Here is a 12,569-nt window from a genome sequence, read left to right as displayed (position 1 = left end):
GTTTGTAATAGCTTTGGCTCGGTTTGAAGTTTTTGCGAGTGGTGGAGGCTTAAATGCTAGTGGGAGTTGAGTTTGCACTTCAGTCTTTTGGTACCGGTGATATTCACGTTCGGGTGATGCCTTTTCAAATGAGTGTGCAAGTTTGATGTATTGCCAGCCGCGTAACCAATTTTAGTTGAACAATACCGACAAACAGCTTTGGTTCGGTCCACCTGTCTTTGTCCGTCATCCTTGTAACCTACGTAACTGCGAAACCAAAATGTTCCCAAACCGGAGACTTCAATGATGCTGGAGGATTTTCGAGCTCAACTTTATCTGCGTTCGCCATTTCGACAGTTCCTCAAATTACTGACTACATTTGAACGCATCCCTCTGACCAGCTCGTCCAATGAAATGACTTGCTCGCTCTATGACGCGTTGAACACAATGGGAGCAAATTACTCTGAATGCTGCGACGCAGCACCTGAGATTACTTCCAAGAAATTGTTCACGTTCTCAATTTTTTACATTTAACGTTATATTCGTTCGGTACACTTCGGTACACACGTGTACCGAACCGAAGGGCCCGTACCGAATAATTTCGGTACGGGTACGTGTACCGTTACACCCCTAGTTGTTACCATTTCTTTACACAATTGTTTAATGTTTCTATTGGACACCTTTTTTATTACTCTTAGTGTGGTTGTCTTATTCTTAAAGTAGGCTATACATGCATACATACCAAACATATGATAATTTCGGTGTGTATTTTTGTCATACCCTTAATGTTAAATGAAAGAAGGGAGGAACATGTTGACAATAATTTATATATCTGGCTACCTTTCTCATGTTTTTAAGGTTTCCCAAAACCAAAGAGAGGAGGAGGCAGTGGGAACTCGCCCTAAGAAGGGACGGTTTTGTTTCCTGTGACAGGACACTGCTCTGCAGTGAGCACTTCAGGAGTGAGGAATTTGACCGGACAGGGCAGACTGTCCGGCTTAAAGATGGTGTTGTGCCAACAATATTCAACTTCCCAGCTCATCTTCAAAGGGTATGTGTATCATTGGCCAACAACAATTCAAGGTGTATAAAATTGATATATAAATATGTGATTAAATGTCACACTTTAGTTTTTCTTTCTGCAAGTTTAGGAATAAATAATGTGTTGTGTATTACAGCTAGTGCTGCGTACCTGGACTCACATTCAGGTTCAGGTCCGGACTCAAGTCCAGAGGTTCAGGTTCAGGTCCGGACTTATAAGTCCGGACCTGAACCCATGGCTTGTGTCAAGTTGTGTGAGTAACTAAAGTGAACTTATTGTGAGCTAATTATCAATTGAAAATTAACTCATAATCAACTCAAATTCAAACTCATCAGGTTTATTGTGCTCCCTTCCAACTTGTGTCTACATTTCTCTACAAAGTACAAATGTGCCACTTAGTCTACAAATGACTTATGACAGCAACTACAGTGAACTACTACAAAGTTCAAACATTTATTTCATTTACCAAACTAAAGTAACCAAACAGTCCCTGAGCTGACTGAGCCTAAATCCCTAAAACGTTGCTGAAAGGTAGAGTGTAGAGTAGACTATACGCATCACACTGTTACACGCCTAATATACAGTATAGGCTACACTCTAGTGACTGTACAGTCAGAGTGTACTGTACTGTCTGTGCACCATGTATTTTCTACAACTCTACAATACATACTGTTAGAAATTAAAATCAATGTTGATATGGCGTAATTTTGAATTAAAAACACTAATTTAAATCACTTTTATTCTGAAAAAACCGAAAGTTCACACTATTAACTTAAAACTTTTATTCTGAAAATTCTTCACTTCCGGTTAGCATTAGCATGTGGCGAAATTCTACGTTTTCAAACCGTAAATCGAAGGTGAAATGACATGTGATGTTGTACACTGAGCACACTGGGATTAGCACTCATTTATTGACGCTGAATAACGTTTATCAGGGAATGTTTAAATAACCACAGACACCAGAATATACGTAAGTGCTAGTTTTTTTGCGAGTCCAAGTACCGGTTCCTGACGTTCCGGTTTTAACCGGACTTGAACCGAAACTTTTTACAAGTCCAGTACCGGTTCGGCGTACCGGTACGCAGCACTAATTACAGCACATTTTAAACACTCAACATGTCTTTAATGTTTATTTTAGCCGGAAGCAACAAGAAGCACAACCACTTCAAGAAGAGCGGAAGATGAACCTCAGCCTAATGTTGTGAGTATTCTGAATGTGGCCAAGACCAGAGAGATGGTCATTGATTTCAGGAGGGTGAGGACATCTCCTCTACCCCTGTGCATTCTGGGAGAGGATGTGGCTGTTGTGGAGGACTACAAATACCTGGGAGTGCACTTAGACAATGGGCTGAACTGGAGGATCAACACTGACGCTGTGCACAAGAAGGGATATTAGAAGAAGGATATTAATTTCCATATTACTATTATTTATATATTCGTATATTTTGATATTTATATATTAATGGCGAATCGCTACCACTAGGAGCATATATCGCCACCTACTATGTATCTTCAATCTTCATGTTCCATGAGACGCAGCACTATGTTCCCCACATATGTTTATGTTTGCTCAGTCTAATAAACCCATAACATGGTTGTGAAAGAATACCAAAGCTGAGGCTGGACGATGATTGATTGTTGGTGTGCCATGTGTCACTGTGTGTCTTATTGGTTTTGTGTTATACTGTATTTTATTGTGTGCAGCTGGTCCTTATCTCCAAGACACATTTAAAACAAATAACCTTGAAGTCCCATCTCTCCCCACCTGCTCCTGCTTCCTACATCCCATCCACACCACACCAAGTTGTTCTTCTTAATAATAATAATAATACATTTATTTTGGGGGTCCGCCTTTCATAACACCCAAGGACACATAGGATAGTTTATGTTTAAATTGTTCCCTATATTGCCCCTATGCAATATAGGGAACAATTTAAACAGTGGATTTTGTGATATATCAGCCGGGGTGAGACAAGACAAACCACAAATGGACTACAGAAGGACACAAAAGGACACATGGTACAGTTTATATTATTCTTGGTCTTTTTTCAATAACATATTTCAAAGGTTCTGGATTTGTTTACAAATCTAGAAACTAAATACAAAACTAGGATGATATGAAGATCTCATGTCAAAAATAATTGTGATAAATTAGACAGAACTGGGCTGTCTGTGAGCACATTTTATGTTGGTTTGGTTCTTCTGATAAAGGTGTGAATATCTAAATAATATACCAACATATGCTATTGTCATTAGTTGTGTCCCTGTTCTTAAAGCTAAGGCATTGCTAAATTAACAACTCTTGGCTTACAGAGTGGTAACATGAGACCGATTTTTATATATAAAATATAAATGTATTTTAATTTTATAATTTATTTTAAATATTAACAATATAATAAAATAAATGGAAATATATACACCGGCAAATATTTAATATAAATACCTTGTGTGTGTGTGTGTGTGTGTGTGTGTGTGTGTGTGTGTGTGTGTGTGTGTGTGTGTGTGTGTGTGTGTGTGTGTGTGTGTGTATAGCTATTGCTTTATCTGATTAATGTTATTTTCATATGAAAGTCCATGATTATAAGTATGCAGTATCATAACTACATCTTTGATGTTTATAAAAAACCAAACCGTTTGAAAATTGGTTGAAAATTGAGCAAGCTATGGTTATTTAAATAGTAAACCATAATGTTATGAATGAGAGAACTCCCTGTAGCAAGATGGCGGCCAAGTGGCATTGGCCAGCAGCGCAGGTGAGTCATCTAGTGTTTATATATATCTATGGTGATACCATAGACTGTATATATAAATGGACGTAGGGTCCGTGACGTCACCCATAGGATTCTGCAGAGTTGCCGTGAAGCCCTTAGTAGGCGGAGTCGGCCACTAACGGCTCAACAGTGACGTCAGAGTTCAACTCCCGCCTTCTCCAGCCTGCTCCAAATAAGGGCAAAGAGGCGGAGCCGAGGCGGGACCTGCTGCCACTGAGCTGGAAGTTCCAGAGCTAGCTGAAGCTACCAAGCTAAGCTAACTTGCTCCCCATCTGCACGCTGCCGTCGCATTTTACGTTTCTAAGGTAAGCGGACATAAAACTATTCAGCAAAACTATAAATAATAATCTAAGTTATTGAGTTTTTAGCATAATACTTCAGAATCTTAAAACCCCTTAACGTTTGTATGCAATTGTGCTAAATTCAACACTGGAATCAAGCAAATATTAATATGTTTGCATGACATTAGTTAGTTGTATTTTGATATCACTTAATTATACGTTTAATACATTTAAGTCAAGCTAAGGTACATGTGATGGTAGCTAGTTAGTGCTCTTACCTGTGTGGCCAACAGCATAATAACCAGACTGTATCATTAAAACTAAGTACCAGTTCTAGATCCTTGACTTTAGACAAACAATTCAAAAGACAAAATGTATTTAAAGACCAAACTTTATTTGAATGTGCCTCTTAACCTGAGATATTAGTTATACAGTAATAGTATTGACAATCTAAAAAAACTTAGCAACTCAACAGTCAACTTTATATTTCTTATTGACTAAAGCATTTATTATTTTAATTTTCCCCCTCTCATATTCAGTGTGGACGGATTGAGACAGCATGGTGTATGGAGTTAGATTTGGGTCAATATTCTAGCGTGTAAAACAAGCTACTCACGAGCGGAAAATGTGCTTTTACACGCGCATAAAATGACCCTCGCGCGCAGATTAAACCCCCGCGAGCGGCTCTGCGCCCGCGAGTGGCTCTGCGCTCGCTCGTGAGAGATATATGGAACGCCCTTTGCGCCACAATTCGCGCGTTTATTCGCGCGGATTAACGGGGAGGTCCGTTTATTCGCGCGAAACTACGCGCGAATAAACGGGGAGGTCCGTTTTATAAACGGGGAGGTCCGTTTAAGTTCAAAGTCTCAGTAACCAATCAGTGAAGAGCAAAACCAGACCAAAGCAATCTGTAGATGAAAAGTTCCTGACATTGTGAGGCTGGAAATTGTACGTTATTCCAGCTTCAGGGGATTATGTATTAATTTGGCTTTCAATATAATAAATATATCAATCAATCTATAACCTGCCTTCATTGTCTTTTAAAATAAAATCGCCTTACCTTATTTCACTGAAGTGAAGGGTATTTGTCTCCTTAAATCACCTTTTAAATATACTTCTTATAACATGTCATGGTGTAACATATCAAAATGTTCAGTCTCTGGTCTTGCTAGAAATGCAATGTCACTCACCTTAGAGCACTGTCTTATGAGATACTTAGCTTAGAAATCAGATTTTTGGAAAACTTAAAAACGTGTAAAAACACAGATGTACTCATGTCATCCATTTTATTTTGGTGTTTCAGATTTGGTTTACCAACGTTTTTGGTTCACAAAAGTAGTGAAATATATGAATTACACTATAGGCCTATATAAATGTGTTGTTCGTGTCTAAAATGAAAATGTGTAAATTAGAATTTGGAGTAAAATAGTTCCATCACTCTACTTTCACCACAGAAAAGTTACATCAGGACTGATTCATGACTTCATATTCCATACTGAGGTTCATGTGATGTGTACAAATACAAATTGAGCATTACAACTTTTTTTTTTAACCAACTATTTATGTTAACATAAGAAACAGTAACATCTCAATATTTACAATACAGGGTTCATACTTTTTCACCAATGATTTTAAATGACTTTTCCACGACCAATAAAAGGACTCATTCATGTGGCTAGCATGCGCTGCCTAGCCCATATTCTAAATATTGAATATGTTACAACACAGTTTGCATTTAGCACGTCTTGGGTCAATGTCTTTTGATAACCACAATTGGTACTTATTCTTTAGAAGCCATACATTGTTGAAACTGCACTTCCCTGGCATCTTTATATCAAATAGTAGCTCCTATAGACTAGAGGGCGTGATTGTAAACATCTCTCACCAGCGAAATACTGCCACAGTTGCCATTTTACATTTCATTATACGATACAGTATTTATTATCATTATAGTATTACTATTTCGGCGATTAGATAACATATCAATTATATTTGATGCAACTTTATTTATATTTCCATGACTTTTCCAAAACATTGGGAAAAATATTGCATTCCATGACTTTTCCAGGTTTTTAATGACCGTACGAACCCTGACAATATCGGAACTTTCTCAACCAACTATTCATTCTAAATGTAAAGACAGGGGGAGCAGTGCCATGGTCTTTGTCTGTCTTCCAAGACAGTGGGTCTGGCTACTGTGTAGGTGATGGTGCATGGGCTGCTGGTGGCTGTGTCGGAGGGAGGGAAGTGTGCTAGGCGAGACTTCTTTGCTGGCTGGGTTGATCGTGATGGCTGTGGTGGAGGCCTTTGTACCGAGGTGTATCTTAATCTTGTGGCAGGCACAGATGGAGGTGGAGGCTGCTGTAGTGATGCTGGTCCTTGGTGGCTCTAGTGAAGGCCCTTGAGCCACGGTAGATCTTGACCTGGGTGCAGGCACAGATGGAGGTTCTTGCTGCTAGGCCCAGGCAGCTGTGAAATCGAAAAGAAATATAGGACAATAATTACTAAGGTCATTAAAATATAAAGTTCAAGTGGAATGTTTCTCCCCTCTCTCTCTATTTAACTATGTTACACCCACACAATGAAAGTACACTATTACTGTAATATTTACCTATCTTCAAATGGATCCTTGTTGTTGTTGCTGTATTCTCCAGGTTCTGATGCTCCACCTCCACTGCTGCTAGTGCTACAAGTCCGCTGTGCAGAGCTGCATATTGCATTCCATGACTTTTCCAGGTTTTTAATGACTGTACGAACCCTGACAATATCAGAACTTTCTCAACCAACTATTCATTATAAATGTAAAGACAGGGGGAGCAGTGCCATGGTCTTTGTCTGTCTTCCAAGACAGTGGGTCTGGCTGCTGTGTAGGTGGGGGTGATGGTGCATGGCAGGGCTCGAGCATAAGGACGTCCCGTCGTAGAAAAATAGTGTCGGGGAGGATAAAAAAGAATTTTGGGACGAGTTAAAATAAAAATACCCTGCTAACTCTACTACAAACGGCGATGAAAATGAAACCGACTGCACGTTTTGTGTAGCACAGTTATTAAACCTCCTTGTCAACATAAACACCATGATAAACACACACGCACAAAACATTCAGAAACCCTCGAAATACACACATGTAGCTACAGCTGTGCCGCTGGCTGTTAGCCAGCCGCCCAGCTGGCTGTGCCCGCAAATTCCCGGCCCGCAAATTTGCGGGTATAGCTATGTACTGAGTGTGTGTATTTCGCGGGTTTGAGTGATGTACAATGGCTTCCCGTGGAGGAATTCTGAAATGTTTTACCATTATATCACAAAAACGCACAGCAGAACCAGACCCTGGAGCGCCGGCCTCTTTATTTACTTACTCCTCTTCATCCCCTATGAGTAATAAGGCTGAGAAGAGAACTCTCCATCGTATTTAGTCCTTAGCAATATGCTGCGCCTCTCCCCATGTAGGGATGGGTACCGAGCCCCGGTATTAAACGGGCCCCGGGCCGGAATTATTAAAGAGAGTGGTAATGTTAAGCTTCGACCTTATCGGACTTTTTATCGGTACTGGAGATATTTAAAAAATATATGTCATGTATTATTGCTACATACACATTATATCGCAGTTTTAGTTTCACAATAAGGCTGTGGCCACACGAGGACGAAAACGGTCGTTTGCGTTACCCTTTAGTGTCATATAGACCGTTCGGTCACACGAGGACGACCGAATACGGCACTAAACGACTGAGGAAACGATAACGGGTCCCAAGGTGGATAGAACGGCATACGCAACGCTCTGGGGGTCCAACGGCTCCGTGTGTACGCCCTATACGATCATTTTCTGATAATGATGAGGCAATAGCCCCGCCTCTCCCCACCTCTGCTGCTCCCCCCGCGTCAAAGTAACTGCACCCTGAATTCAGATTATTTATCTTTCTCTCGCGAGTGAAGTCTAATCTGACAGGACGGAGACACGCAGCTCTGCTCACCTGCAGCTCCTCCCGCTGCAGCAAAACACACACTTCAAGTCAGATCATCACCCTTAGCTATTTTAATTACCTCTCAAACTACCTAAACTAGTTATAAATATGTTTATTTTAACTGTCGGCCGGGTCACTGATTACTGGATCAGCTGCTGCATGAGACAGACACTGACGCTGTCCAGAGAGGGAGAGAAAAGAGAGGCTCCGTGTATGTTATTATATTATATAGAGTCGTTATTCATTTGTTTTAAAGCTCAATAAATAACAAAGAAGACCTTTGGACCGGTTACTTTTATCATTTTGTCCGGAAGATTTAAACTTTAATACACGTTGACTGGCGAAAAACTCTGCCCGGTTCCCTCGGCCCCCACCGCGGAGAATAAACAGAAGGGCAACCATGACAACCATGCTTCTTCTGCTTTTGTGGAGGAAGTTACAGCGCCACGTACAGGCACTGAAGCTTCTCCAGCGGTTGGAGCTAAACGGAGCGGTCTCGTGTGGACAGACACTATCCGGATAACTATTGCGTGTGGACGGAAGCTTTTTTGCGATTGCGTTAATCCTATGCGTTTAGCCGTTTTCATCCTCGTGTGGCCGCAGCCTGAGACTACAACATGCGTCTATGATGTATTTTCGAGCTTTCCAATCGAGGCGAGATCTCTCTCTCACGTCTGTGTGCGAGGGGGCGGGGCCGTTTGTAAAGGTCTCCTGACTGTGTTACAGACTGTCATCCTGGTTAGTGGTTACTCTGGGTTCTGTCTTCAGGACACAGTGTTGGAATTTTTTGTTAATTGGATGGGACTTGATTGGATTCAATATTAGAGTAATTTTCTCATGTGTGTGTTTGTTTAAATATATTTGGTCTTTGTTTATGTGATTGAATGATTTACTCAAATAAAAAGGTTGATGAATTATCATCTAATGATTTGTATGATGTTTTATTTATGTTAAAGGTCACTTTGAATGATTTTAACTCATGATAATGTAGAAAAAACTACATTTTAAATTCGGGACGGTCCACATTAATTTCAGGACGGCTTATATTGTATTTCGGGACGGTTCTGAGAGGATGGGGAAAAAAGTTAGTCGAGAGCCTTGGTGCATGTGCTGCTGGTGGCTGTGTCGGCGGGAGGGAGGTGTGCTAGGAGAGACTTCTTTGCTGGCTGGGTTGATCGTGATGACTGTGGTGGAGGCCTTTGTACCGAGGTGTATCTTAATCTTGTGGCAGGCACAGATGGAGGTGGAGGCTACTGTAGTGATGATGGTCCTCTGGTCCTTGGTGGCTCTGGGGTAGGCCCTTGAGCCACGGTAGATCTTGACCTGGGTGGCAGGCACAGATGGAGGTTCTTGCTGCTAGGCGCAGGCAGCTGTGAAATCGGAAAAGAAATATAGGACAATAATTACTACTAAGTTCATTAAAATATAAAGTTCAAGTGGAATGTTTCTCAAGCACAAATAACAATGCACAACTCAAAATAAAATGGGGAGGTGGGATAGGAGTCTCTCTTACAACCTATTTAATTAAACCCACAATGAAAGTACACTATTACTGTAATATTTACCTATCTTCAAATGGATCCTTGTGGTTGTTGCTGTATTCTCCAGGTTCTGATGCTCCATCTCCACTGCTGCTAGTGCTACAAGTCCGCTGTGCAGAGCTGGTAATCAGATAATAAGCCTGTTGAACAGGAGAAAAGAATGAAGCAGAGGGAAAGTTGCTGCCGTTTGTGTGGTTGTCCTAGCCAGAATTTATTAACCAATTAATAAATTCACTTACAAATTATATCCGTTTTCTCTATTTATCTAATCATTCTCTGGTTTGATGCCACATGTATCTCTGCGTTGTGTTGTGTTGTCGAATGAATATGAGTTCCTTCTTGCAAACCAGCTTTATTATCTGTGCAAACAGATAAGTAAATGGCTTCACCCAGCGTTCTACCTCAATACTTCTCCTCAGTGAGGCCTGAAGCTAACTGAGAATGTAAAAATATTTTAGCCAATCAAAATAACTATGTCTGACATATTTCGTTTTCTATTAAAAAATGGACATACATCCACATGCCTATTATGACTTTCATGAGGGATTAAAGCCTTTTTCATTTGCAGTATAGTAATACAGTGAACAGATAACACACACACACCCGACTGTACTCACTTTAACATGGCTGTTGTACAGGCACAATATTAGCATAGCATTAGCGCTTTAGCTTTTAAATAATATGGGAAAATTATGACCTCAGACCAACATTTCAACATATGTATACAAACAAATAAACTTCGAATGTAAGCCAGACTATTGCACGAGACTCATACACATAGTAGAGCTACATTATCCAGGGAGCCTGTGTTAAAGAAGCTAGCGGACGCTATTAGCCATTAGCCATACGCTAGTGGCGTAGCTCACAGAATGACATTAAGTTAAACTACACATAAAACAGTTTCCAAAGACACATCTAGATCGAAATATGACATAATCTGTGTACAACACTACTAACCGTTGAACAGGAGAAATGAATGAAGCAGAGGGAAAGTTGCTGCATGTGGTTTCTTCTTCTTCTTCTTCCTTCTTCTTCTTCTTCTTCTTCTCTTCTGTCTTCTTCTCTTCTTCTTCTCTTCTTCTTCTTCTTCTTCTCTCGGACCATACCGTTTCTCTAACGCTAAACCGGAAGTGAGGATAAGAACGGCGAATTTAAAGATAACAATACCATTAGCACTCCTAGTGGTGGCTTTATGAACTGCAAACAAATTCTAACATTATAAAATGCCTTTAAGGCAGCACACTGTTTGAAGCGCTGCACATTATTTAAACTAACGTTACACACGGCAACGACATTAACTGCAAACAGTCGTGACTTGTGTGAAGTGTAACATTAAACAATATATTAACATATGAAATACAACATTTATGACACCACTCGTTCCACTCAGTAACCCTCTTTCCAGCGCTGAGATAGGCTACAGTCATACCAAGAAATGGCTTAGCCCCCACCATGAAAAATGATGTTAAAGTAAGCAAAATAAAGTCCACCAACTCGCGGAGTAAATTGCACAGACAGCAGTTAGTAAGATTGATTTCAGCAGCCACTTGTCTGGAAATACCGAAGACTAGAAACGGTTTTGAAAACTTTTGTCACGTAGTGATCGTCTTCTCAATAGAACATCTTTGATAATGTCTTCTGGCCAATCAGAATCAAGATAACGGCGTGATGTTGTTGCAGGAAGTCCCGACGGAGAATACGTTTGCTGTAGATAGATAGAAATCAACACGTAATGAAATAAGACCCCACGGTTTGATGATGATAGGTGTGTGGGTTGTCTTTCATTTTGACACGCAGAACAATGTTACAATAAACGTACATACGTATGTTAAATGGATATATCCGCCTTCTTTCATTTATCTTTCCATTCCCACAACAATATACATAAAGAAATGCCATATTTTGGACATAGTTCGAATGGTGATTAATCTGATTAATTCATTTTTAAGCTGTGATTAATCTGATTAAAAATTGTAATCGTTTGACAGCCCTAATATATATATATGAAAACAAGAGGGACATAATATCACAAAACAATTAATGATGATGATTATTTCAGCCATATGTATAATAGTGTTAATATCTATGAGATTTAAAGTAATAATAATAATAATAATTCCCTGCAAAAGCACTAATAACAATACAATAATGGCAAAAATAGAAATTCGATATATAGTACAAATCAATCGTTGTCATGTGAAGCAAGGAGTGGTTGCCACAAGCGGGGCTAGTAACTGCACAACATCAATGACAGAGACCATTGTTTAAACAAAGTAATTTATTTAAGGAAAATTCACTCGAATACTACAACAAAAAACATAGGTACACACATATATACACTGCACACTAGACAATGTGCAAAGTAGTAGTTTTAAAAAAGGCAATTAGTGTGATTCAAAGGCCAAAGAACAGCCTGCGGGGAGCCGCTGTGAAACATGTGTCCGTGACGAAATCACAAACATTCAATGTTGCCATGAATGATCTCTACGACCAGCAAGAGGTCAACCTGCGGTGAGCTGCTCCATGTCCTCCTGAGCATCCTCTCCTGCATCAGCTCTCTACTCCTCTCTCTGGCTCTCCTGAGCATCTCTCCTGCATCAGCTCTACTTCTCTCTCTCTGGCTCTCCTGAGCATCTCTCCTGCATCAGCTCTACTCTCTTCTCTCTGGCTCCTCCTGAGCATCCTCTCCTGCATCAGCTCTACTCTCTCTCTCTCTGGCTCCTCCTGACATCCTCTCCTGCATCAGCTCTACTCTCTCTCTATGGCTCCTCCTGAGCATCCTCTCCTGCATCAGCTACTCTCTCTCTCTCTGGCTCCTCCTGAGCATCCTCTCCTGCATCAGCTCTACTCTCTCTCTGGCTCCTCCTGAGCATCCTCTCCTGCATCAGCTCTACTCTCTCTCTCTTGGCTCCTCCTGAGCATCCTCTCCTGCATCAGCTCTACTCTCTCTCTCTGGCTCCTCCTGAGCATCCTCTCCTGCATCAGCTCTACTCTCTCTC

This window comes from Pseudochaenichthys georgianus, chromosome 18 (genome assembly GCF_902827115.2).
Source record: "Pseudochaenichthys georgianus chromosome 18, fPseGeo1.2, whole genome shotgun sequence".
Lineage (NCBI taxonomy): Eukaryota > Metazoa > Chordata > Actinopteri > Perciformes > Channichthyidae > Pseudochaenichthys > Pseudochaenichthys georgianus.
Note: the sequence above shows the minus strand (reverse complement) of the source record.